At 43.3% G+C, this 26,481-nt stretch overlaps 1 long non-coding RNA gene across 1 annotated transcript in view; it reads left to right on the top strand.

The window, feature by feature from the left end:
* Positions 1-18,222, top strand: part of LOC122466201 — a 54,718-nt gene extending 36,496 nt beyond the window's left edge. The window contains exons 3-4 of the long non-coding RNA XR_006291547.1: positions 5,208-5,450; positions 17,317-18,222. This is a non-coding gene — a long non-coding RNA (uncharacterized LOC122466201). The remainder of the gene's footprint in view (positions 1-5,207; positions 5,451-17,316) is intronic.
* Positions 18,223-26,481: the final 8,259 nt, after the last annotated feature.

The raw sequence follows: 26,481 nt of genomic DNA, 5'->3' as shown, positions 1-26,481 counted from the left end.
TTCCTAACATTCTGTGAGCTTTTTTGATTGCCGCTGCACATTGAGTGGATGTTTTCAGAAAACTATCCAGAATGACTCCAAGATCTCTTTCTTGAGTGGTAACAGCTAATATAGACCCCATCATTTTGTATGTATAGTTGAGATTATGTTTTCCAATATGCATTACTTTGCATTTATCAACAACTGAAAACAGGGTCTTACAGTGTTGGGGCAACCTTAACTATAGACAATGCTACCTGCATCATCTATAATAGTTCTATTGTTTTCAAGCTATGGTGTTACTCTGTCATTAACTGCTCAGCTTCAGTTTTGACACAGACTTGTACCAGCATTTTTAACAAAATGTAGTTTAATAGGTACTTTTAAAGTGCACGTCTGGGCAATCACAGCACTTGGCAGGTAGTGATATTGTAAAACTTGATAATAAAGGCAGAGTTAATTTAATCACCAGAAAATATAGCATTCTCTTGGTGTCCAGCATTCTAATGCCATTTCATACGCCTGCGGTACTTACACTTCGGACATTCTGAATAAATGAACAGTCAGACTTGAACTCTTCCCAGAATGTAAGGAGTTGAATGTTGTACTATGTCATTTGAAAGGTAATTTTCTCCTAGATTTGCAATAACGTCTTGGATTTCAGCCACAGTCTCAGTATAAATGATCTCAATGCAGACAATATGCTGGAACACTAGCAATAAATTTGGGGCTTAGTACTGTGAACTCCCATTGACTTTAAATGCAATTTAGTTGGTTGAGTTACAGGATTGGACCCTAATGCTTTTTTCCATTCAATTGTGGAGGAGCTTTTTAGAAGTTTAATTAAACTTGAAACATTAGAGACTAAGGGTGAATGACAGCTTTAGAAAAGATATAGTAAAGGTTTCTTCAAGTGTAACCTTCTGTTTTCACATGTTCACAGGTTTCTCAAAAACTTATCATTTAAGGTTGGAACTTTCCATGCATTGTCTCAACCCAGAGATGAATGATGAGGGAAAGTCTGAGCTAAAACTCTTTGGCTATTTTTGAGTTATGATATATGGGAGAAAATAACTTTTGAAGCTGAAACAATGGAGCAATTTTTGGTTTGTTTTATATTTGCTCACCAATAACTCAATAAGAGCTGCAGAAAACCCCTCCACACTTGACATGTGGCTGATAACTCTAATAAGACCTTGTCTAGACTATGAAAAAATGTGGTTTTTTCAACTGAGTTAGTTTAATTGAGCTAGTTTAACTCATTTGAAAATGCCATTTACCACCAATATAGACACAGTTGAACACCTTTAGTTTAATTTTAACAGGTGGAGTTCTAGTCTAGACTCCTACTTTAGGAAGAATCTTTTACCTTAATTTCAGGATGGACAAAATTTAAAAACCTCCGAAAGCTATAAGTCATTGCAAAATGAATTCCAAGCATGCTCTCTGGTCACATCTTAAGTAGTGCTTGGTAGCCTCATTCTCCTCCATGCACATTCTCTCAGGGCATGTCTACGCTGCAAACGTAAGTTGACTTCAGTTAAGTCGACGTCCAGCTGCCGCAGTAATTAAGTTGGTAGTGCGTGTCCACACCACACACTCCTTGTGTTGATGGAGCGCATCCTCACTAGCAACGCTTGCATCGATGCAGAGAGCAGTAGACCGTGGGTAGCTATCCCACAGTGCAACTCGCCCCAGGGGGTTTTGGGAAGGGCTTGCGATGCCTCATGGGGCCAAAACATTCTCACAGGGGAGACTGAGAACATGGATTCTTGATGCAGTTTTTTCCCTCCCTCCACTGATTTGAACTGCAACCCATAATATTTCTTGCCTTTTTTCAAAAGTCTGGCATAGTCGCGTGTACACCATATCCCAAGAAGCATGGACCCTGCTCAGTTGTGCACTGTTGTTGTGAGCATTACTAACACCACACACCTTATCCTGCAGTACTTCAAGAGCTGTGAGAGGAGCCGCCGGGCAGAACATTGCAATGTCCTTGAAGCAGCCCTGGTGGAAGCCATAGAATGAAACAATTCTTGGCTGCTGCTGGCAGTCACGCAGCAGCTCAACATGGTAAAGTGCTGTTTCTGGTCCTGAGAAACAAGCACTGACTGGTAGGATCGCATTGTTTTGCAGTTATGGGATGACGATCAGTGGCTGCAGCATTTCGTATGCACAAGGCCACTTTTCAGGAACTGTGTGCTGAGCTCCCCCCAGCACTGTGACACTAAAATGAGACCTGTGCTGACAGTGGAGAAGAGAGCGGTGATTGCTGTGTGGAAGCTTGCAACGCCAGACTGCTACCGGTCAGTGGGGAATTAATTTGGAGTTGGTAAATCTACTGTGGGGGTTGTTGTGATCCAAGTATGCAGGGTCATTAATCAACTTCTGCTAAGAAGGGTTGTGACTCTGGGCAATGTACAAGAAATACTGGATGGTTTTGCCACAGTGGGGTTCCCTAACTGTGTGGGGCGATAGATGGCACATATATCCCTATCTTGGCACCAGACCATCTTGCCAAAGAGAACATAAACAGAAAGGCATGCTTTTCAATGCTGTTGCAAGTACTGGTGGATCACTGAGAGTGTTTTACCGACATCAGTGTGGGAAGGTATAGGACGCACACATCTTCAAGAACACGGGTCTGTTCAGAAAGCTGCAAGCAGGGATTTGATTTCTGGAATGCAAAATAACTCTTGGTGATGTTGAAACGCCAGTAGTGAGCCCAGGAGACCCAGCCTACCTCTTACTTCAATGGGTCATGAAGCCGTACACCGGTTACCTGAACAGCAACAAGGGTCGGTTCAACCCTCAGCAAGTGCAGAATGGTGGTTGAATGTGACCATTTAAAGGGTAATTTGGCCATTTAAAGGTGCAGTTTGCTTACTAGGTTACTCCTCAGTGAAAGCAATATCCTCATGGTTATAGCTGCCTGCTGTGTGCTTCATAATATCTGTGAGGGAAAAGGAGAGAAGTTCCCACAGGGATGGGGTGTGGAGGCGGATAGGCTGTCTGCCAATTTTGAGCAGCCAGATACCAGGGCTCTAAGAAGAGCTCAGCATGGAGTGCTGCGTCTCAAGGAGGCTTGGAAAATCCATTTCAGTAATGACCCACAATAATCTGCGCTGCTTCTCTGTATTGTGTCTTCCCATAGTGTGAACCTTGCCGTGACTGCTAGATTTTTGTCTCTAACATATCCCCTCTTTTTCCTGTTTCCTGCCCCTCCCCTTCCTTCCCCCCTCATTTTAAATTAATAAAGATTATTTCATTCCTAAAACATGGACTTTTACTGTGCAAACATACTGAAACTTAAAGATCACAAATAGAATTTAACCTTGGACACACAGTAGAATAAAATCGGGAGGGGAAAAACACATTCATCTTCTCTTTAAAAGTACAGTGGCCTTGCCTGTCACATCATTATGTGTAAAAAGAAAAGGAGTACTTGTGGCACCTTAGAGACTAACCAGTTTATTTGAGCATGAGCTTTCGTGAGCTACAGCTCACTTCATCGGATGCATAGGCTATGCATCCGATGAAGTGAGCTGTAGCTCACGAAAGCTCATGCTCAAATAAACTGGTTAGTCTCTAAGGTGCCACAAGTACTCCTTTTCTTTTTACGAATACAGACTAACACGGCTGTTACTCTGAAACCTATCATTATGTGTGCGGCTTTTATTCTTAGGACCCTCCCCCTCGCCTGCTGGAAGGTTTGGGAGAGGGGGAGGGGGAATACAGTGATGCAGGAATGCTGTTGTGCAGGGGCTGCAGAGGGAGTGTAGCCTCAAGATGTTTCTGAAGGTCAACCAGATGTCTCGACATGTCTGTTTGTTCCTTCAGAATCCCCAGCATCTCCTGCTGCATGCCACGCTCACTCTCCTGGGCTGCTCTCCTGCTCGCAATGTCCATGTCCAGTTTTTCAGAGAGAGAAATCCTCCACGCTCTCTGCTCTGTGTCTGCTGTCGCAGAGCCGGTCACAATCTCCTTAAACATGTCATCACACGTTCTTTCACCTTTGTCTTGTCTGGGAGAGCCTCTCCACTGGTGTGGAGGAAGAGCTGAAGGCCACTCTTTCAGCAGTAAGCCATGGAAAGCACAAAGCAACCACTGTCAGAATCAGGGTCTAGTGCAGAGTTGCTGTTTAAAAATCACTCCCCTTATTTCACAGCAGAACATTTTCATTTACACAAAATATTCACTGAACAGCTTTGCTGTCCCAGCCATGGTGAGTATGGTCCTGGGGCATGGGCACTGAACCGTCAGGAGCATTGGATGGGCAACTTGCAGCGGGATCAGAGATGGGCAGGGGGCCTCCCCTTTGTAACATGGACGTTGACTGGAGATCGGGGACCAGCATTGACCCTCACAAACTGCAAGCCTTGGCAGAGGCTACGCCAGGGAGGTGGTTGCAGCAGCGAGTGGGCACCACAAATTTTCCCTCTCCGGTGCTGCTGGTGCTAGCCATCACACAAGGCTTGCAATTACTAAGGTCAGCGCCAACGCCTGCCACCCTAACTATGGCCATGTTTTGGAAACCATGAGTGAAGGAGCAGAAAAATCATAATGGGCGTGGGTGGGAGAGCACAGGAACTATTGTTTGCACCGGCACTATTGTTTTTGGTCCAAGCAATTGAAATGAAAATTACCACCATCTCCCGTAGGCAACTCTCGCTGATATCACTCTCCTGAGGGTAACAGAGGTGGCAAGGGAACAGATGCTGCAAGCGTCCGGGTACAGACTGGGTCCTTATGCTGCTATGCTGTGTACTGTGATGATGCCAGCTGAATTAATACTGGAGTGGCGTGGGAAAGTGTCCTACCAACGTGGAAGAAATAAGGCAGCCCTCCCCCAAAAACCTGCAACGGACTACAGAGTACCTCCACCTAAGTTTCCTGACAATCTCTGTATAGGATTCCCAAGCCATTCCTGTGTACATAAACAGTCTTTTTCATGGGGCACCCACACAAGGAGGCAGATAGTCACTCTATCTCACCTTGTCAATTTTAATAAAAGATAGAATATAAGAACATTTGACCCCAAATATTACTTGAAATTGCATACTCACCAGAGGTTCCTTCCCCAGCATCACACTCGGTCATGATGCTGTCCTGCGACCCTCTGGACGGCTCTGGGGTTACAAACAGTTCCTGGCTCTCTGGGAGAATGGATCACCCACTCACCTGTCTCCCATTCTCCTCCTCTTCCTTGTCCACAACCTCCTTCTCAGTGTTGCCCGCGCTGGCCTGGGACTCCGACTCCTCAGAGGTATCCATGCTGCTCTTGGGGGACATTGTGGGGTCGCCAATGAGAATCACATGCAGCTCCTCGTAGATGTGTACGTTTCTATGGCTGGTTCAGAGCTGTGCCTGCACAGCCTCTTCTCCCCACAGACCAAGAAGATCCACTACCTCCTATGTACTCCAGGCTGGAGCGCGCTTGGAACGTGGAGCCACCATGATCAGCTGGGCAGGTGAGTGCTCCACACTGAAAAAACAGGAAATGGAAATTCTAAAGTTTCTAGTCCTTGAACAGGGGAAAGGCTTTTTCCTATGTACCTGGCTGCTGTGCAGAAGATTGAAAACGTTTACCAGTGTGGTCTCAGCGGAGCATTGTGGAACACCTCCTGGAGGTCAGTTAAGTCGACGTTAAGTTACACGGTGTCTACACTGCCTCTATGTCAACCTAACAGCATCCAATTAAGTGCTACTCCTCTCGCAGAGGTGGAGAAATTAAGTTGATGTAGCAGGTGTGTTACATCGGCCAAAGGGACCTGGTAGTGTAGACGCATTCATTATGAGGTCAACGTAAGGCAGCTTATGTCGACCTAACTGTGTAATGTAGACCAGGCCTCAGCCTGGCCTGGCCAGAAGCTGCGACTGCTCAGACAATGTTTATGAAGGTGAGTGTAAATGTTTCATTGAAAAACAGCAGCATCTTCAAAAACAGCAATAAGCTTTCTCCTCAGGGAAACTGAATTATAATTTATCTATTAAATTAGGGATGGCATTGCCAGTTTCTCCATTCTGCCCTGCCTCTAAATCTAGAAGTACCTGGCCCAATTTTGACCTCACATGCATAAGAAAACACCAATAAATTTGGGCCCATATGGTGAGAACGTCTTGTTATCTCTCCTTGGCTAAGACTGTTGATGAGGCTGCTAATTGTGTCAATGGTTTCTGCAAAGTAGAAACGTGCTCTAGAAAATGGTGAACTGGGAAATCAGATCATCATTTTTTCAGGGCGGAGACCCTATCTTGTTATGGTTTTGTGCTGTACCTAGTACAATGCGGCCAGGTAAGTAAGAATTGCTGTTCTTACACTGGTTTCAGAGTGGTAGCTGTGTTAGTCTTACATTGTTGCTTTTCTAACAACTGCACCTTGAGTCAAGTGCCATAACAAGATGAGTTTTTAAGAACACACTTACTAAAGGCAAGTGTTATCATATTTAAGGTAGATTAATTAAAAAGCCCCATGACTTTGATAATGTCACTGTGTCACACTGTATCTTAGGCTGCACTGTGACTCTTTTTGCCTTTTCCAGGTACCCTTTATAACAACATTTCAAATTGTAAATTTTCATAAGGGGTAGCAATTAAACCTTCTTTTATGGTGACAACTTCCAGCAAAATAAAAATTCTTTCCTAAACAATGTTTTTGTAGTTAAGAATGTTGGGAAAACATTTTCTTAAAGCCAGATTCAATAAATACCATTCAAAAATTATGTCCAGCTCCTGAAACAGAGAGCCTGTACAAATACAGTGTGGGAAATGTTCAGTCTTCCATTGCTTCTTAAACACAGAAGCCCAAAAGTATTTCCTAGTGAAACAGTCCCTAGTATGTTTCATCTAATATTATTCTGTGTAGAAATATCAAATTGATTTCATTTTTCTTTTTTTTAGCTCTTCACTGCCCTCTCCAGGTAATACTTTATTTGCTGTTTAAAAAAATATACCCAAAAATATGTCATTCGTTACATTAAATCTTGTGCTTTACAAATCGTGTGCAAACACTTTCATGTTTAGTATGCACTCTCTGATTTACTAATTTTTTACACCTCAACCTTCCATGACCAGAAATGACTCTTGTACATTAAAAACTCAACTCCAAAAGAGGGCAAACCCAATATGATAAAGGTTTGAGACTTGGAGTGAAATTAATATTTATCTGTAGTAGCACCTCTAGTATACTATGTGCTTTCCAAATAGAAAAGACAACACAGTCCTTGCCCAGAGAAGTTCACAATCTAATTACAAACTCAGAGAGGATGTGCAGAAAGGATCCAACAAATACAAATCTACATATAATAAAATAGACAGATATATTGATTTTCAAAAGGGTGCCTTAATTTTTGCATGCTCAGTGTGATACACCTTAAAGGGGTCTGATTTTCAGAAAGTTTTGAGAACCCACCCTCTGAAAATCAGCTCCCCTTAAGGTATCTCAAGTTGGGCACTCAAACCACTAGTCACTTTTAAAAATCTTGGCCTATAAACTATTCCCAAATTATCCCTCAAGCTTGTCATCGTCAATCAGCAAGTTTCCTATAGTCATCATGGCAGAGAGGGGTCTTCAAGAGCCTGAATGTGGAGAGGGTAAGGGCCTTTCAGAAGAGCTCCAGAAGAGTGAAAAAAATATGTATTATTTTTTCAAAAACTAAGTCAGACGGCAGCAGTAGCTTAGATACCAGCGTCGAGTGGGCTTAGTCACCATCTACAGTTGTATTTAGTGTTCAAATTCAGAGTGAATTTAACCCTTCCAAAGCTTAATAAAAAAATTTTGGGACAAGTTTACAAGACATAGTCACTGTTTGTGGCCACACCTGTATGTACATACTTGTGTTAGCATGAGTAAATGGCCATTAGCATGTTCAAATGGGTGCATATGTGCATAATTAAAGGCCTGGTCAATTTAAGTCCTCAGTATGTAAACATTAGACATACGTACCAATCTATTATAAACCTTTACCGTAAAAGTTGGTTTGTCCATTTAAGTGAGTGAAATTGGGGTATACTAATTATGGGAAATAGGTGGTTTATTGCCTACTTATTTATACACTTCAGAGACCGGTTAAACAATAATGTGAGTGCAGAACTGGGCTATGAGCAGAGGGCCTACAACCACCTGTCCCATTACAAACGATAATGCAAGGTCACTGCACCAGATGGTGACCACACAACAATCTGAATTAGTGTGCTCCCCCTTCTCATTTGATTTACATTAACCCTCTCAAGAAGAATAGATTGAACATGAGAAAAAATAAGCCCTTTTAGTGAAAGTCTAAATTACAGTGCATCCAGGTATTTAACTTATTTTTCAAGATGTGATCTGTACCATATGCCCCTAGAGCATTTTGCAGAAGAAGAATGTGAGTTACAGAATAGTAATTTGAAATAAATTATTTCCGGAGATGATCTGAGATGGTATATCAAGCTCCAGGGTCTTACAGTGGTGTTGATCATCAGAGTAGCTGAGCTTCTCTGTCTTGGAGTAAAGAAGGGGCCCTGTCCCAGATCCACAAGGAGACCTGATTTTGAGAAAGTGCTGAGAACCCATCCTCTGAAAATCAGCCCCTTTTAAGTGGCAACGCTGAGTGTAGTAATGTCTAACTTTTAGGTGGCTAGGCAAACAGTGGAATTCACAAACCCTGGGTTAAGGCTATGCTCCCTATGTGATGCATGGGGAGAGAGATGCCTGAGAATGGGATCCATGAAAGCCAGCTTGCCAGATGGGGAGCTGCCTAAGCTAGGGTGACCAGATGTCCCGATTTTATAGGGACAGTCCCGATATTTGGGGCTTTGTCTTGTATAGGCACCTATTGCCCCCCACCTCTTGTCCTGATTTTTCACACTTGCTATCTGGTCAACCTAGCCTAAGCTAGCCAAGGACTAACACCAATGAGGGGGGTAGGTGTAAGTTTGGCACCTACATTCAGGCTGGAAGGAGGCACCTGTCTCTTCTTGCAATCCACAGCTGGGAACCCCTCTCCCAGAATCAGGCACCTAAACCATTTCTTGCAAAAGCAGCAGCGGTGCACACCTAACTCCATGCAAGATGGGAAGAGGAGGTGGAGGTGGAAGTCTCCTTTATAATTTTTAGCCCAGTAGTTAAAACACTCACCTGGTGTGTAGGACACCCTGGTTTAATTCTCCCTTCTGCCTCATGAGAGGGAATGTGAACTGAGGTCCCCCACCTCTCAAGTCTCTCTCTCTCTCTTTGGCCCAATGCATATTTATTTATTTAACTCTATACAAAGTGAATCAGATTCAACAGAAGAAATTGAGCCGGACATCAGAATATCCCATAGTCCAGCAGCTAGGACGCTCACCTGAGCAGTAGGAGATCCCTGTTCAAATCCCTTTTCCTCATCAGGCAGAAGGGGGAGTTGAACTAGGTTGTCCCAATCCTGGGTGAGTACCCTAACCATTGGGCCAAAGGTTATAAGGGGGGCAGCCTTTCGCCCAGTCCATTGCGTGTGTGGTTAGGCGTGTTCTAGATGGAGCCCTGCAGGCAACACAGGCAGGGCAATGGCTATCTTCTCCACCTGGTTTCAGGATCAGGTTGGTGTTAAAGGGGAAATAAGCATCTGGATGCCTGCCTGAGGCAGCCGTGCACATGCCCAGAGGCAGAAACGTGGGCAACTAGGAGACTTTTACAGGAAAAAATTAGATGCCTAACGAGTTTAGGCATCTCCAAGGACAGCACCAGCTGAGCAGGGATTTTGTGCATCACAGTGGTGCCAAAATCTGGGACTTTGTGGATCTGGGCTTCTCTCACTCAACAGTGACCCAAACAAAGCACAATGTCCTCAGGCACTGCAGTAATACAGAATAGATAGTAACTTGACACATTGGACATCAAGTGTGTTAGAACTGAAGTGGGAAGGATTAAAGAGGGGATTCTCAGGGCTTTGTAAGAAACACCGAGGACTGCCAAAGAGAATATTACACAGTATTTACTAAAAAAAGAGGAGCACTTGTGGCACCTTAGACACTAACCAATTTATTTGAGCATAAGCTTTCGTGAGCTACAGCTCACTTCATCGGATGCATTCCTTTTCTTTTTGCGAATACAGACTAACACGGCTGCTACTCTGAAACAGTATTTACTAATTCACTAAATCTTAGGTTTGCTTTTGCTGTATTTTATAATCTTCTTCTATAAAGTTGCTGTTTGTAAGAGTTGCTGGTAAACAGTTGCCAAGACATTAGCATTAATTTCTACTTCAGAATCTGCTACTAATTCTTAATGAAAAGATAATATTCACTATTTTTATACTGCATCCAAGTAATGTCATGTTGTTTTAGGCAGACAAAGAATGCATATTAAAGGTATTATTTTAATGCACTTTGAGCAAGAACACAGTAACCTCGAACTGTGGCTTCAAAAGAATACTTTAATAGAGAACATATTAATTAAGTACAAACAATAGGTGGTATAAAAGTGTCAAGAGTGAAATAAAAGATCTTTCTCTCAATCCTTAGTACAGTAATAGGCATATCAGGTCAGGTTACACTGGAATGTCAGATCACTGCATATTAAGGTAATTCTATACAGATCCTTTACCTTGAGGTCACTGCTAAGTAGCATACTTCTCAATGGAGCCTAGTTTAGAATGTACAAACATTGTTCACTTTATGATCAAGTTTACCAACTTCCCACACAACCAAGATGTCGTCATGCTTTTAATCACTGACATTTATTAAAAATGGGCCCAAGCTGCAAAGTTTGGATCTGAGTCCCAAACTGAATCCATACCTAAAATCCCCCAAAGTGCAGAGTTGTTTGGACTCTGGATTTATTTCAGGATCATCACTAAATTATTGAATTAAAAATGCTGAATCTTGTAAAGGAGGTGATGCATAATTTTATCCATGATAAAAGAAGTAAAAGACATCGTTTCAAGCTTCCTCTCCCGCTGTGTGTCATTCGTGTATTATGAAGGCTAGTGTCGTGTTTTGGAGCCTTAGCAAGCTGAGAGCCATGACAGCTAGTTTAGGCCCAGACTCTTATATCCATTAGAATATTTATAAGCTGGTGAGAAAGGCTTACAGTAGTTAAATATAATAAGACTCAGGGCTTGGCTACACTTGCAGATGTAGAGAGCTGGGAGTTAAACCAGCCTTCGGAGACCGCAGCAGGGAAAACGCTGCCGTGTGTTTACACTGTCAGCTGCAAGAAGAAAAGGAGTACTTGTGGCACCTTAGAGACTAACCAATTTATTTGAGCATAAGCTTTCGTGAGCTACAGCTTACTTCATCGGATGCATACTGTAGAAACTGCAGAAGACATTATATACACAGAGACCATGAAACAATACCTCGTCCCACCCCACTCTCCTGCTGGTAATAGCTTATCTAAAGTGATCACTCTCCTTACAATGTGTATGATAATCAAGCTGGGCCATTTCCAGCACAAATCCAGGTTTTCTCACCCCCCCACCCTCATACACACACAAACTCACTCTCCTGCCGGTAATAGCTCATCCAAAGTGACCACTCTCCCTACAATGTGCATGATAATTAAGGTGGGCCATTTCCAACACAAATCCAGGTTTTCTCACCCCCCCACACCCCCCCCCCCCACACAAACTCACTCTCCTGCTGGTAATAGCTCATCCAAACTGACCACTCTCCTTACAATGTGTATGATAATCAAGGTGGGCCACTTCCAGCATAAATCCAAGTTTAACTAGAATGTCTGGGAGGGGGGGTAGGAAAAAACAAGGGGAAATAGGCTACCTTGCATAATGACTTAGCCACTCCCAGTCTCTATTTAAGCCTAAATTAATAGTATCCAATTTGCAAATGAATTCCAATTCAGCAGTTTCTCGCTGGAGTCTGGATTTGAAGTTTTTTTGTTGTAAGATAGCGACCTTCATGTCTGTAATTGCGTGACCAGAGAGATTGAAGTGTTCTCCGACTGGTTTATGAATGTTATAATTCTTGACGTCTGATTTGTGTCCATTTATTCTTTTACGTAGAGACTGTCCAGTTTGACCAATGTACATGGCAGAGGGGCATTGCTGGCACATGATGGCATATATCACATTGGTGGATGTGCACGTGAACGAGCCTCTGATAGTGTGGCTGATGTTATTAGGCCCTGTGATGGTGTCCCCTGAATAGATATGTGGGCACAGTTGGCAATGGGCTTTGTTGCAAGGATAGGTTCCTGGGTTAGTGGTTCTGTTGTGTGGTATGTGGCTGTTGGTGAGTATTTGCTTCAGGTTGGGGAGCTGTCTGTAGGCAAGGACTAGCCTTTCTCCCAAGATTTGTGAGAGTGTTGGGTCGTCCTTCAGGATAGGTAGTAGATCCTTAATAATGCGTTGGAGGGGTTTTAGTTGGGGGCTGAAGGTGACGGCTAGTGGCGTTCTGTTATTTTCTTTGTTAGGCCTGTCCTGTAGTAGGTGACTTCTGGGAACTCTTCTGGCTCTATCAATCTGTTTCTTCACTTCCGCAGGTGGGTATTGTAGTTGTAAGAATGCTTGATAGAGATCTTGTAGGTGTTTGTCTCTGTCTGAGGGGTTGGAGCAAATGCGGTTGTATCGCAGAGCTTGGCTGTAGACGATGGATCGTGTGGTGTGGTCAGGGTGAAAGCTGGAGGCATGTAGGTAGGAATAGCGGTCAGTAGGTTTCCGGTATAGGGTGGTATTTATGTGACCATCGCTTATTAGCACTATAGTGTCCAGGAAGTGGATCTCTTGTGTGGACTGGACCAGGCTGAGGTTGATGGTGGGATGGAGTGGCGTGGCCACATTAGCAGCTCTTGCAATGCCACAAAGAGCAGTGCATTGTGATAACTATCTTAGTGTTCAAGTGGCTGCAATGTGCTTTTCAAAGTGGGGGGGGGGGGTGGAGTGTGACAGGGAGTGTGTTGTGTGTATGCAGGGGGAGAGAGTGGGTTTTTGGGGTGCTGAGAGTGTGTCAGCATGCTGTCTTGTAAGTTCATACAGCAGCAGACCCTCCCCTCCCCTCTCACACATACTCACAACAGCAGCATTCCACAGTAATGGCTTGCTTTGTCCCAGAGCAGATAAGCATGCCGGCTGTCAGAAACGGAGCTTTGAAAGGTGATATCTGCATGCCTGCAGCCGAGTTCAAAACAATGACCAGAGTGGCCACTTGACTTCAGGGCATTATGGGATGTTTCCGGAGGCCAATCACAGCGCAGTAATGCAACACGTCATCCACACTGACGCCCGGGCATTTCAGCCGGGGCGCAGCAAGCATTATGCTTCTCGTGGAGGTAGATTACCAGGAGCACTCCAGCTGCAGAGTCCAGGCGCTCTAAGTGCCTTGCCAGTGTGGACACCTCAGGAGTTAGGGCGCCCAGGGCTGCTTTAATGCACTCTAACTTGCAAGCCCTTTTTTTGGAGGTGTTTTGGTTAAGGAAAACTATCTTCAGTGTAATTATACAGGGTAGGATTTTCAAAAGAAGGGGCCCATTGGGTGCTTAACTCCCTTAAATTCTTTTGAAATCCCAGCTGAGAAAAAGCATAGCTATATGTGGTTTTTGATGTGGAATCTGTAGCAGACTTATCTGTTGCTATTTGATTGTGTTCTTAACCCACCCATACTAGGGCCTGATTTTTAAACCAGGGCAAATTTGTGCCTATAGACAGGTTTCAGAGTAACAGCCGTGTTAGTCTGTATTCGCAAAAAGTAAAGGAGTACTTGTGGCACCTTAGAGACTAACCAATTTATTTGAGCATAAGCTTTCGTGAGCTACAGCTCACTTCATCGGATGCATACTGTGGAAAGTTTAGAAGATCTTATTATATACATACAAAGCATGAAAAAATACCTCCTCCCACCCCACTCTCCTGCTGGTAATAGCTTATCTAAAGTGATCACTCTCCTTACAATGTGTATGATAATCAAGGTGGGCCATTTCCAGCACAAATCCAGGTTTTCTCACCCCCCCCCCCCCCCACACAAACCCACTCTCCTGCTGGTAACAGCTTATCTAAAGTGATCACTCTCCTTACAATGTGTATGATAATCAAGTTGGGCCATTTCCAGCACAAATCCAGGTTTTCTCACCCCCCCCCCCCCCCACAAACCCACTCTCCTGCTGGTAATAGCTTATCTAAAGTGACCACTCTCCTTACAATGTGTATGATAATCAAGGTGGGCCATTTCCAACACAAACCAGAAAACCTGGATTTGTGTTGGAAATGGCCCACCTTGATTATCATACACATTGTAAGGAGAGTGGTCACTTTAGATAAGCTATTACCAGCAGGAGAGTGGGGTGGGAGGAGGTATTTTTTCATGCTTTGTGTGTATATAATAAGATCTTCTAAACTTTCCACAGTATGCATCCGAAGAAGTGAGCTGTAGCTCACGAAAGCTTATGCTCAAATAAATTGGTTAGTCTCTAAGGTGCCACAAGTCCTCCTTTTCTTTTTGTGCCTATAGTTAGTTGAAACTGTAACTAAGGTCATGTTTACACTACTACTTATGTCAGCAAAACTTATGGGGCTCAGGGATATGAGTATTCCACCCCGTGAGCGACATCAGATACGCCTGCAGAAGTGCTAGTGTGCATAGCGCTCTGTACTGGTACAGCTCTGCTGCTGCAGCACAGTACGTGTAGACATGCCCTTAGTGTGAGCACAAATGCTTTTATTTAGATGTATACCCCATTGTGCTTGTAAATCAGGTACTTAAACATCTAAAGGCTAGTACTCACAGCAGCAATTAGTTATGCCAGCAAAACTGGCATATGACTGGAGACTGCTTTAAAAAATTGGCCCTATACTATGCCCTATATAATGCTACATCATCTCCCCTCTTTAATTATGCACCTTATTACTTCTTCATTATCCATATTATTGCTGTAGAGATATTCTGTAATTAAGAATCAATCCAAAATGGAAACAACTCCTTTGAAGACTGACTTCCTAATAAACTTTCAAAATTATGATGTTTGGTTTTGAATTTATTTTTTTTAAGGTTGCTCAATATGTTAGCCTGAGGACTAACAGCTCAGAGCTTACCCAAAGAAACATGTTAATAATGCTTGAATCTCACCATATCAGTGAAGGAAGATTAAATTTTAACTTTAAAAAAATCCATAAAAGCAGCCAGCCTTGCAAAGCACTTACAGAACAACAGCTCTTGCCTTGTTAACTTATTGGATGTGACCTGAATTAAACAGAATCAGCCTCTGTAAGATACCTTTTGTGCTCAGAAAACAATAAGTGGCATTGTCTAATCTTGAACAGCAAAAGTGACAGGATACATATTTCCACAGTTTAAAAAAAAAAAGTTTTAAACGATGGGCCTGATTCTCACGTACAGTTTAGCCCCTTTACACTGTCATAACCAGCAGCGTGGGAGAGCTCCAAACCTCCCACGGTTCCAGAGAAGCATTGTGCTGGATCTACCTGGGGGTGGGGCAGAAGGTAGAAATTCCATTCCCTTCTGCACCCTAGTCCCAGGGGCACATTTCCAATTAGGGAACAAGAAAGATAAACCTTCATGGAGACAGCCAATACCCGGATGCAAAATGACTCAACCCTGTGATCAAATTTCAATGGAGTTCCCACTGATAAAATGGGAATTTAATTTCCTTTCATTTGTTTTGTACATTTGGGTTTTAGTAAAGAAACTTTGGCATGAATTCACTTCAAGCTCACATGACCAAAGGCAGAGTAAACATTTATCTTTAGTAAAGGCAGCCAATCAACTTGATACCTCGTTAATTTCCAAAAATTAATTAAAAGTAGTATCAGATACTACAACTGCCCTTGAGTCTCCCTGTATGCAGCGTAGTTGGTCCCAGGATATTAGAGAGACAATGTGGTGAAGTAATGTCTTTTATTGGACCAACTTCTGCAATTTCTTTGTATTTTTGTACATCACATTTTCCAATTTATTTTTTTAAATGTTAATTTCTTCCCTATGGTATGTGAAAGACCCACCTAAACAGTAGAAACTTACTGACTAAAAATGGAAAACTCTGCAACCAACATACACAAAGTGCTGTTGAATACATAAAGTAAACAAACTGAAAAATATAGTGAGACACTTTACACGCTAATGTCTGTCAGTGATAGGTTAAAGGTATTGAGACAGAAGTGCAGTTTTAAGTTGAATGTTTCTTTTTCATAGAGGTTGTTTAGCAGATGGGCTTATTTTAATTGAAAAAAGGAGAAAAAATATTGATAATGACAAAGTAGGGCCCTTATCCTGTAGTCATTAATACATTAAGCCTTGTGTGCATCTTTCTATTTGGGCTGAGCACTTTCCCCTCTTTTGAAAACTGAGCTGGAGAGAGTGAGAAGGAAGACCATAATTTCTATTTTTCAAATAAACAGCAGGTGGGAACTGACTTGGCAAGGATGACATTTAATTGGAAAGAGGCAACTGCCCAGTCTCTGCATAAGCATGTGCTCTTTGCTTTCTGGAGTGTGTGAACCCTGGAGCCGCTGACATTGAAAAATCTTTACACCAAACGCTTGAACTTGGTTTAATTTATGCTGGAGTGTGACACGCCACTGCAGCAGATACGGGGCAATTTCAGAATGACTTCTTCAGAGAATGTGCAGAAGAGGCTTGTGAAGTTCTCTGCATCAGATATGCTTGATCTCAGTAACTGCTACCAGTAGTAGAAACTGTTAGCAACTAGTGTTTGTTCTGCAATTAGCTTCTAGTTTTTCAAGCAGGAAGTCAGCTTTAAGAGTGGTGGTTTTTCTGCAGCTAACATAGCTAAGGTTTGATCTTTGCAGGTTTTTAAACAGATATTTTGATGCAGTCAATGGATAGTTCTGTAGCTCTGGAGCTAGCTGAAAATATCTCATAAAGCAGCTGAAGAATTTAATAAAATATGGTAGGAAGAACTGTTTAGGAAGAACTCTTCTACAAAAGCATGTATGCATCATGCTGTATTCAAATGTCTTGAAAGCCTATAAATTTGTCAAAGGTTGAACCAAATGGATAGAATCAGTACACACTGGTTTTACTTAGCTCAGCCAGGCTCCCAATTTTTGTCTGTATGGCAGACAAAAGGGGAGTTTTTGCCTGTTTACAGATGGTGGGATTTCGGCCCTCTACAGGAAAACTTGATTAGGTTAAAATAAAACCTATCTAGCCCACAAAGAGGAAGGATTGTCGTGTGGTTAAGGCACAGTACTGGACTGATGAGACCATACTTCTGTTCCTGACTCTAGAGAGACTTCCCATTTGGGTTTGGACAAACCACAATCACCCTCTGTTTCTACTAGAAATGGCTCCTCTTCATGTCTTTGTCTAAACTGCCATACAAATTACAATTGTATAGAACAGCCTTTATTTATCTGGATTTATTCCTTTACCCCTTGTTTTTTTAAGGAACAAAGGACAGGAAGACATTTTCGTAGTAGACTCAAGCTTCACAAGACACTGTGACAATTAAGAGTTGATTAAAATTTGATGCAGAGTGGGAAGCCTAGAATGATGTGTAGAACTTTCACTTTGACAACCTTTTGGTGAAGACGTGTCACAACAAATAAGAAGAACCAGCTTGAGCCTCTAGGAAACAATGTATCATCAGCCATCAAGTGGAAGGCAGGTAATTCTCCACAGATATATTCTTACTTGGATCTGATCATAACTGATGGACAAACATGAGAGCGAGAAATAGAAAAAAATTGGCCTTTCCTAAGGAAGCATGAAGGGAAATGCCATGTGCTGTTTTGAGGAACAAATTACTAGTGTGTTAAAGCCAAATGACAAATTAGACCCCATTTATAAAGAGCAATGCTGTAGGAGTGAGTCCACTACAGAAATTTCAAAAATGGTGATGGATAGAGATTTCAAATACGACAAGCAGCATCAAAAAAATAGCAGATGATAAGGTCAAAGTGGGAAATTCATCAGTATAACCATAGACTCTTATTTACCCCAAAAGAAGCCATCTCAAAAAAAGTATTTGATTTTTCTGTTATGAATTGCTGTCTTCTCTTGTCTGCCTTAGATGGCTTCAAAATAAATTGTTACTTCTCAATGGGAATTTCCTTTTAAAATAATTGAAAAAGGTTTATACTACCAGATAAACAGCTTATTAAAGCCTCAATCCAATAAACACTTAAACATGTGCTTAACTTTACTGCCTTGAGTACTCCCACTGATGTCAATAAAATAATTCACAGTAGTAAAATTAATCATGTGCACAAGAATTTGAAGACTTGGGGTCTTACGCTGTTGGATCTTCAAGACAGGGACCACCTCTTACTATATGTATATTCAGCATCTAGCCCAATGGGACCCTTCTACTATTTGTAATGATATTAAATAATTACTGTAATACAAACTATAAATGTGTCCCTATTATATTCAGCTAAAATCATGCTACCGTTCTAATGTGAAGTGAACTACAGTAAAAGCTTTTTTATCTGGCATGTTGGGGGAATGGGGGGTGCTGGTAAGTGAAAAATTCCAGTTAACTAAGAGGGAGTGAATTTGGGTGTGGAGTGGGGGCTGGGGTACAGGAGGGGATGGGGGGCATGGGCTCTGGGAGAGAGTTTGGGTGCGGGAGGGGGCTCAGGGCAAGGCATTGGGGCATAAAAGGGGATTCAGGGTACTGGATCCAGGCGGCGCTCACCTCGGGCGGCTCCTCGCTAGCGGCGCCCTGTCCCTGCTGCCCCTAGGCGGAGGGATATGGAATCACAGTGAACTATAAAATAATCATCTATAGATCTCAAACCACTTTAATAAAGATGGTGTCTTCTAATCCTGGGGAGATTAAATGACTTGCCCAAAGTCACACAGCAGGACAATGGCAGACCTAGGAATAGAACCCAGGGCTCCCAGTCCCGTGCACTGCTCACGAGAGCACCAAAAACGCAAAGCTCAGCCCTTGCTGATTGTAGGGAATAGTGAGAGAGAAATGAGCTTGTATGTAAATTCAAAATGTTGAGAAACGCTCAGATACTACAAAGAGGGGTGCCATATAGAACATAGGTAGATAAGGGGACACTTGACTCTAGACCCGTGCATCAGTTAGCAAACCACTGATTGCATGTATGTCTTCCTTCATGGGGTGAGCCTGAGCGGCCGTAGCAGCACCATGACCATTCACCTGCTCATTTTGTTTCCTCTAGCCCTCCTACAACTAAAAGTTTACAGTGGCTCTCGACCTATTTCTGCTCCAGTTCAGCTGGAGACGGATGGGGGAGTACCAGGAAACAATGAAACAATACTCACCAGAATAATAGGCAGTGGTTTTAGCACAAAAAGAGCATAACTGTTGTCCGGTTATCAAGTTTCCAATATGATTACAAGTCCTAATGTGGCAATGGCCTATAAAACCATTAATCTGCAATGAAACAAAAGCCTTATATATTACACTCATATGCTTTGGGACTACTCAAGCTTTTTGATTTTTTTCTAAGAACCAAAGGATGCTCATTATGTAGTCAGTTTTAAGATTAATTTCTTGCATAAAAAAGGTTTTTAAGTCCTCATCAGGAAAATAACTTGAAATCTTAATATCTTCCATTGACAACCGCATTTGAAGAGCAATTTTGTAGCATAATGATCCCTTATTGCATAATTTGGACAGGCTTTTGTTCTCATTGTAATTTTCCATATGCAGCTCACTTTCCCATCTCCCCTTCCCACGCCGATTGAAAGGAAGAAACCCAGTCTTTGAATATTCCTATTTTGCTGCAAAAGAGCTACAATAGTGTGTTAAACTGAAAGGCACAAATAGGAGAGGTGGATGTGAGCTCACAGCAAGATTTGGATCCGAATTTGGACTTTGGCAGAACTCAGGAGGGTTTATAGCTGGTGTTACAGGTCAACCTCATCTCTTACAGATAGTGCACCTACAACAATTCCGGGGTAACCACAACAAGGCCATCTTCTTTTCTTCGGTATTGTGAAGTCTTTGGAAATAGAATAGAATTTGGAAACTCAAGATGCTGAACTCGCTCTCCTGAATTTTTAGCCACTACATTCTTAATTCTGCTTGTGCCTGCTTGTGTGCAACACTAATCACTGCACCAGCCACGCTGAGTATGACCCGCCAGGGTCGGGGGTAGGAGAAATGAGGAGGGAACTCCTCAGTTGCATGCTTCTAGTATATAGGACAATGGCATTGAATACTGCCATCACTTTCCATAGGTGGTGGTGATTTTAGTTGATCTCTCATTCCTGTTTTCAGAGTGGAGAGAGGTAAATAGTGGTGTCTTTCAGGGGGTCTGTACGGGGCCCAGTCCTATTCAACATATTCACAAATGATCTGGAAAAAGGGATAAACATTTTCAGATTATACAAAACTATTCAAGATAGTTAAGTCCCAGGCAGACTGCGAAGAGCTACAAAAGAATCTCTCAAAACAGGGTGACTGGGCAACAAAATGGCAGATGAAATTTAATGTTGATCAATGCAAAGTAATGCACATTGGAAAACAATCCCAACTATACATATAAAATGATGGGGTCTAAATTAGCTGTTACCGCTCAAGAAAGAGATCTTGGAGTCATTGTGGATAGTTCCCTGAAAACATCCACTCAATGTGCAGCAGCAGTCAAAAAAGCAAACCGAATGTTGGGAATCATTAAGAAAGGGATAGATAATAAGACAGAAAATATCATATTGCCTCTACATAAATCCATGGTACGCCCACATCTTGAATACTGCGTGCAGATGTGGTCGCCCCATCTCAAAAAAGATATTTTGGAATTAGAGAAAGGTTCAGAAAAAGACAACAAAAATTATTAGGGGTATGAAACAGCAGCCATATGAGGAGATATTAATAAGACTGGGACTTTTCAGCTTGGAAAAGAGCCGACTAAAGGGGGGATATGACTGAAGTTTATAAAATCATGACAGGTGTGGAGAAAGTAAATAAGGAAGTGTTATTTACTCCTTCTCATAACACAAGAACTAGGGGCACCAAATGAAATCAATAGGCAATAGATTTAAAACAAACAGAAGGAAGTGTTTTGTCACACAACACACAGTCAACCGTGGAACTCCTTGCCAGAGTATGTTGTGAAGGACAAGACTATAACAGGGTTCAAAAAAGAACTAGATAAATTCATGGAGGATAGGTCCATCGTGGCTATTAGCCAGGCTGGACAGGGATGGTGTCCCTAGCCTCTGTTTGCCAGAAACTGGGAATGGGCAATGGGATGGATCACTTGATGATCACCTGTTCTGTTCATTCCCTTTGGGGCACCTGGTATTGGCCACTGTTGGAAGACAGGATACTGGGCTAGACAGATTTTGGTCTGACCCAGTATGGCCATTCTTATGGTATTATGAGGGTAACAAAAGCAGAGAGAACACTGCCTTTGAGCCCAAGGCTGCTGGTATCCCGAAGCCACCCAGGCCCATATGCTGCTAGCCTGTGTGCTGCAATGGTGCCTACTGAAGTTATCGCTGAGTGGCGTGGGAAAGCATCTTACTGCGGTGGAAGAAATAAGGCTGCCCTCCCTAGAAACCTTTGGCAGAGGATTGCAGAGTACCTCCATGGAAGTTTCATTGATCTCAGGCAGATTCAAGGGACCTTCTTGTGTACATAAGCAAACTGCTCCACATGGCACCTGCTCCCTAACTCTCGAGGGGAATGAAAAGCAGATAGCGGCTCTACCTCTCTTGGTTGTACCACTGCCTCTTCTAGCACAAGTAAATTAATTTAAAAGTCAAGATTCTGTCCTGCTACTTTGCAGGGGGACAACCTTGTGGGAGACAAATTTATCTACATGCTTACCTGAGGTTCCTTCTCTTGCATTGGGCTCAAGTGGCTGGACTGTGGTGGAGTCAAAAAAAGGTCCTGATTCACTGCGAAGCTAGATCCTGTCATTGCCTGTCCCCTATATCCTCCTCCTTCCTCGTCCACCACTTCCTCCTACTTGGTGTTCACGACAGGGGCTTCTGATTCAAGCTCCTCAGAGGTATCCATGGTGCTGTCGGGGATGGTGGGGTCTCCGCTGAGGATGGCATGAAGCTCTTAGTAAAAGTGGTAGGTCTGCAGCTTGGCACTGGATCAGTTGTTGGCCTTCCGATATGCCTGATGCAGCTCCTTGGCTTTCATGAGGCACTGCTGCTGGTCCCTGTCATAGCCCTTCTCCTGCATTCCCTGAGCAATCTGCTTGCAGATGTTGATGTTTCTACAGCTGATTCAGAGCTATGCTTGCACCGCCTTTTTTCCCCACAGACCCAGGAGATCCAGTATCTTGTGTGTACCCTAGGCAGGAGCATGTCTGGAGTGTGTAGCTGGCATGGTCAGCTGGACAGTTGTGCTCACCAAGCTGGACAATCAGGAAAAGGAATTTCAAACATTCATGGGACATTTGGGTGGGGGGTTGGTTGGGCTTCCAAGTCTCTGTGACCCCTGGGCAGTGGAGTTCACAATGGTGACCAGAGCAATCAGAGCAGGGCATGGTGGGACAGCTGCTGGAGGACAGTTAGTTATGTCAACCCTAACACAGTGTCTACATTTGTGCTGCAGTGATCGAAGTACCTTGACTATGAAACTACACCACTTGGGGAGGTAGTATTAGTATGTCAGCACAATGGGGCACTTACAACGGTGGGAGACAAATTTAAATAGACTCATGCACAGTTAGGTCAACATAGGCTGATGCAAGGCAACTTAACTTTGTGGTGTAGACAAGGCCTCAATAAACAAGACAGACAGAGGAAAGGGATGTAACTAACACAAGCTTTTTGAACAATATGGTGGGCAGCAAATGTCACAGTAATGTCATTATTTTTCTTTTGGGGGGCGGGGGGGGTGGAGGGATACATGATGGGAGGAAGCTTTGCTAGGAATAAAATAGATAAAAGAGACAAAGAAGGACAGTGGGGGTAAGTGGGATGGGGAAAAGAGAAAATGGAATAGACAGGGGAAATGAGCTTGAGATGAAGATATTGAGGGAGGGGATGGAATGGAGTGTGAGCAAACTGCCAAGTAGTGATGGGGGAAAATACTAAGAGTGAAAACTATTAAACAGTTGGACAGAATGTTGTCAGTGTCTAAAGGTGCCTGTGGCAGCTGCTTTTCTCAGCTCCTGGGGGCTGAATTTCTGGGTGGCCTCTCCCAGCAGTCTGTTTTTGAGTTCACATCCTAGCACCCACCTAGGCTCTCTTCTGCACAGTTCTGGGTAACCTGGCTGTGTTTAAGCTGCCCTCTCCATGATCTCTGCTCCTATTGGCTGAGGTCCTGCCAGGAACTGTTAATCTGAGTAGCTATTGTGGTGACACCATTAAATCTTCAAAATCATATATTTTATCAGGCCAAGATTTTCAAAAGCACCTAATAATCTTGGGGTCCCAACTTGACACCTGAGACCTGATTTTCAGAAAGTGCCTTATGCTTAGGGCATGTCTACACTGCAGTTAAAAACCTGTGGCTGCCCTGTGCCAGCTGACTCAGGCTCACCGAGCTGTTTAATAGCAGTATAGCCATTTGGGGCTTGGGCTGGAGATGGGGTTCTAGGACCCTGTGAGGTGGGAGGTTTCCAGAGTCCAGGCTGCAGCCAGAGCCCATCTACACTGCAATTAAACAGCTCCTTAGCCCAACCCTGGGTCAGCTAACATGGACCAGCCAGAGGTGTGTAATTGCAGTTTCGACATACCTTAGGGTGAAATCCTGTCTCCACTGATCTCAGTAGGAATCTTCTCATTCTCTCGAGTGGAGAGTGGATTTCCTCCCTGGCCCTTTAAGTTGTCTGAAGTTGAGCTCTTAAAATCATTAATCCCTTCTGAAAATTTAGGCCAAAGTGCTTGTTTTATCTCTTGTCAACTTCTAACTTCTTCAGTTTATTTTCTTGAGACAAAGTGGGTGAGGTAACATTGGACCAACTTCTACTGGTGAAAGAGACAAGCCTTTGAGCTTACAGAGAGATTTCTTTCAAGTCTGGGAAAGGTACTCAGTGTGAGAGTTAAGTACAAGGTGAAACAGATTGTTTAACATATTGTAATAGACCATTGCAGGGGAAGTGGCCAGTTAACACCTCATAGGACAAAAAAGGGGGGTGAGTGGCTTACAGATTTGTTGTAGGGTTCAGAGTAGCAGCCGTGTTAGTCTGTATCCGCAAAAAGAAAAGGAGTACATGTGGCACCTTAGAGACTAAGAAATTTATTTAAATTCAGTGTCTTCAGTAACACCAGGACTTTTAGGGTCTAGCAATGTTATGAATTTAAGCTCGCAGGCTTGTCTCTTGAAGGGGTTGTGCAGGTTTCCTTTGACAATGAGGACTGAAAGGTCAGATATGGAGTGATTGCTTTGTGAAATGTATTCACCCACGGGTGAGATGGATGGTGGGTTTTTTGTCTTTGATCACTTTGCTGTGTGAGTTCATGCTAATATATGGCTTGGATGGGCGAGACAGACTTAGAACTGCAAAAGTTTTATTACATTTTTTCAGGTCAGAGCTCCCTCTTGTGTGTATCTTGACTATTGCAGGTTTCAGAGTAGCAGCCGTGTTAGTCTGTATCCGCAAAAAGAAAAGGAGAACTTGTGGCACCTTAGAGACTAACAAATTTATTTGAGCATAAGCTTTCGTGAGCTAGAGCTCACTTCATCGGATGCAAGCACTCTTGCAGTAAACTGGAATTGATAATTGTCATTTGGGTTCATGCTATTTGTGTATCTTTACCTTGTTTTAAAGGTTATTTCTGGAACTGGAAGCTTAGTGGACATGTTAGTGAATAATCACTAACTAATAGTTACATCTGCAAATGCCTATGTAATTTAGGGGGCTGATCTGAAGTTTATAATACTAAATTTCTGCTGTAAATTCTTACAGGCTGGAAATGTCTTCATTAGTCTCAAACTGTGGGTCAAGACCCCATTTTCATGGGGTCACTAGAGCTGGTGTTAATCTCACTGGAACCTGGGGCTGAAGTGAAACCCCAAGCCCTGCCACCTGGAGGTGAAGCCAAAGCCCAAGGGATTCAGCTCTTTTCCTCCTTGCTTCAGCCCTATGCAGGGGGTGGGAAGAGGCATATAGTAGTTTTTATTGTCAGAAGGGGGTCGTGGTGCAATGAAGCTTGAAAACCATTGTGGACCTAATCTAGCAGGTACAATCAGAAGCAAGAGATGTAGAACATACAGCCCATTTCCCTGTTAATGCAGGATTGTTTCCTGTAATTGGTCCAATATAATTTTAGCTTTTGCATGCAGTGGATCTTGCAGCATTTCCGTTGGTAGAATTCCACACCCTAACAGAACAGACTGTTGAGAAGCCTCTCAAATGTAGCCTGATGTTCCCTTTCTTTTTTTCGATTTTATTTCTTAGTGCACCATACTAAATTCCTATTCTTCCTTGGTGTTTGCAACTTATAAATAGTTGTAGACCTGTTTCTCTCCTAGCCATAATTGCTTAGCCACGCTATACATATATTTCCAGAAAAATTCAGCCTAAGGTACACCACTAGCATGTTGAAACCTAAGCTCAAATGGTCATAAGCAAAGTTATGAGCAATTGAAAACCCGGCCTTAAATGGAAAGTGTCAGTCAACCTTAACTAGAGGTGGTGCTCCAGTGTCGCCAGTAATAACTCTCGTTCCCTCCAGCCTCTCACTTCTGAACTGCACCTTCACTTCTAAAATGTTTGCCATAATACAGCTACCCGAACAACCTACAATATCCCAGATGTGACTGCATGGGAGCCATATAGAGGAAATATTGCCTCCTTTCTCTTTGCTATCCATTATTGGCCCTAGGCCTTTGAGCATTACTGCTTCCTGGGTTTCTCCTTTCCATTATGTCTTGGGATCCCCTTCAGAATGTTGGCTTGCATTTTTTCCAAATATCTCTTCCATTCTTACCTGTTTTTCTCCTAATTTCTTGTACTCTAGATTTTTCTTTTTTGCTGGGTGTTTGCAGCTCCACAAGTTAGTATAACTTTATTTGTGCCCAACCCTGGTGGCATTTGCTCCTTCCGCGCCTCCCCCCAGCCACTTACTAAAATCAGCAATGAAATAGCTAATATGACAATGTGCTGTCGTTGGCCTTTAGAGTAAGTCCCACTATCCTCCTAACAGGGTACAAAGGAGCTCACAATTCTCACAGCTATGGGTTCAGGCTGTCTTCAGCCTCAGGAAGACACCACTACATTAGTTAATTGATCTGTTCATATTGGGCCCACATCTACAAAGGGATTTAGGTACCTAAGTCTCAGTTTAAGGTAGGGTGACCAGATATCCGATTTTTGACCAGAACACCTGGTCGAAAAGGGATCCTGGCGGCTCCAGTCAGCAGCGCTGCGCAGCGGGACTGGAAGGCTCCCTGCTAGCCTCCGTGCCACATGGCTCCCAGGAAGCAGCCGGCATGTCCGGCTCCTAGGCTTAGGGATGGCCAGGGCGGTCCGCATGCTGCCCCACCCCCCGACTGCAAGTGCAGCTCCCATTGGCCGGGTCAGGGCAGGAGACGAAGTAGCGTGACTCGCGAATGCTCAGGCAGGCGGCTGTTGAGGGGTCATGGCGTGCGCCTCTCCCGCTGCTGCAGTCCCTCTTCTCCTCGCGCTCCTCCTGTGGCTGGGCTCAAGCTGCGGCGTG

This window comes from Chelonia mydas, chromosome 6, assembly GCF_015237465.2.
Source record: "Chelonia mydas isolate rCheMyd1 chromosome 6, rCheMyd1.pri.v2, whole genome shotgun sequence".
Lineage (NCBI taxonomy): Eukaryota > Metazoa > Chordata > Testudines > Cheloniidae > Chelonia > Chelonia mydas.
This window is presented reverse-complemented; position numbering and strand designations above follow the sequence as displayed.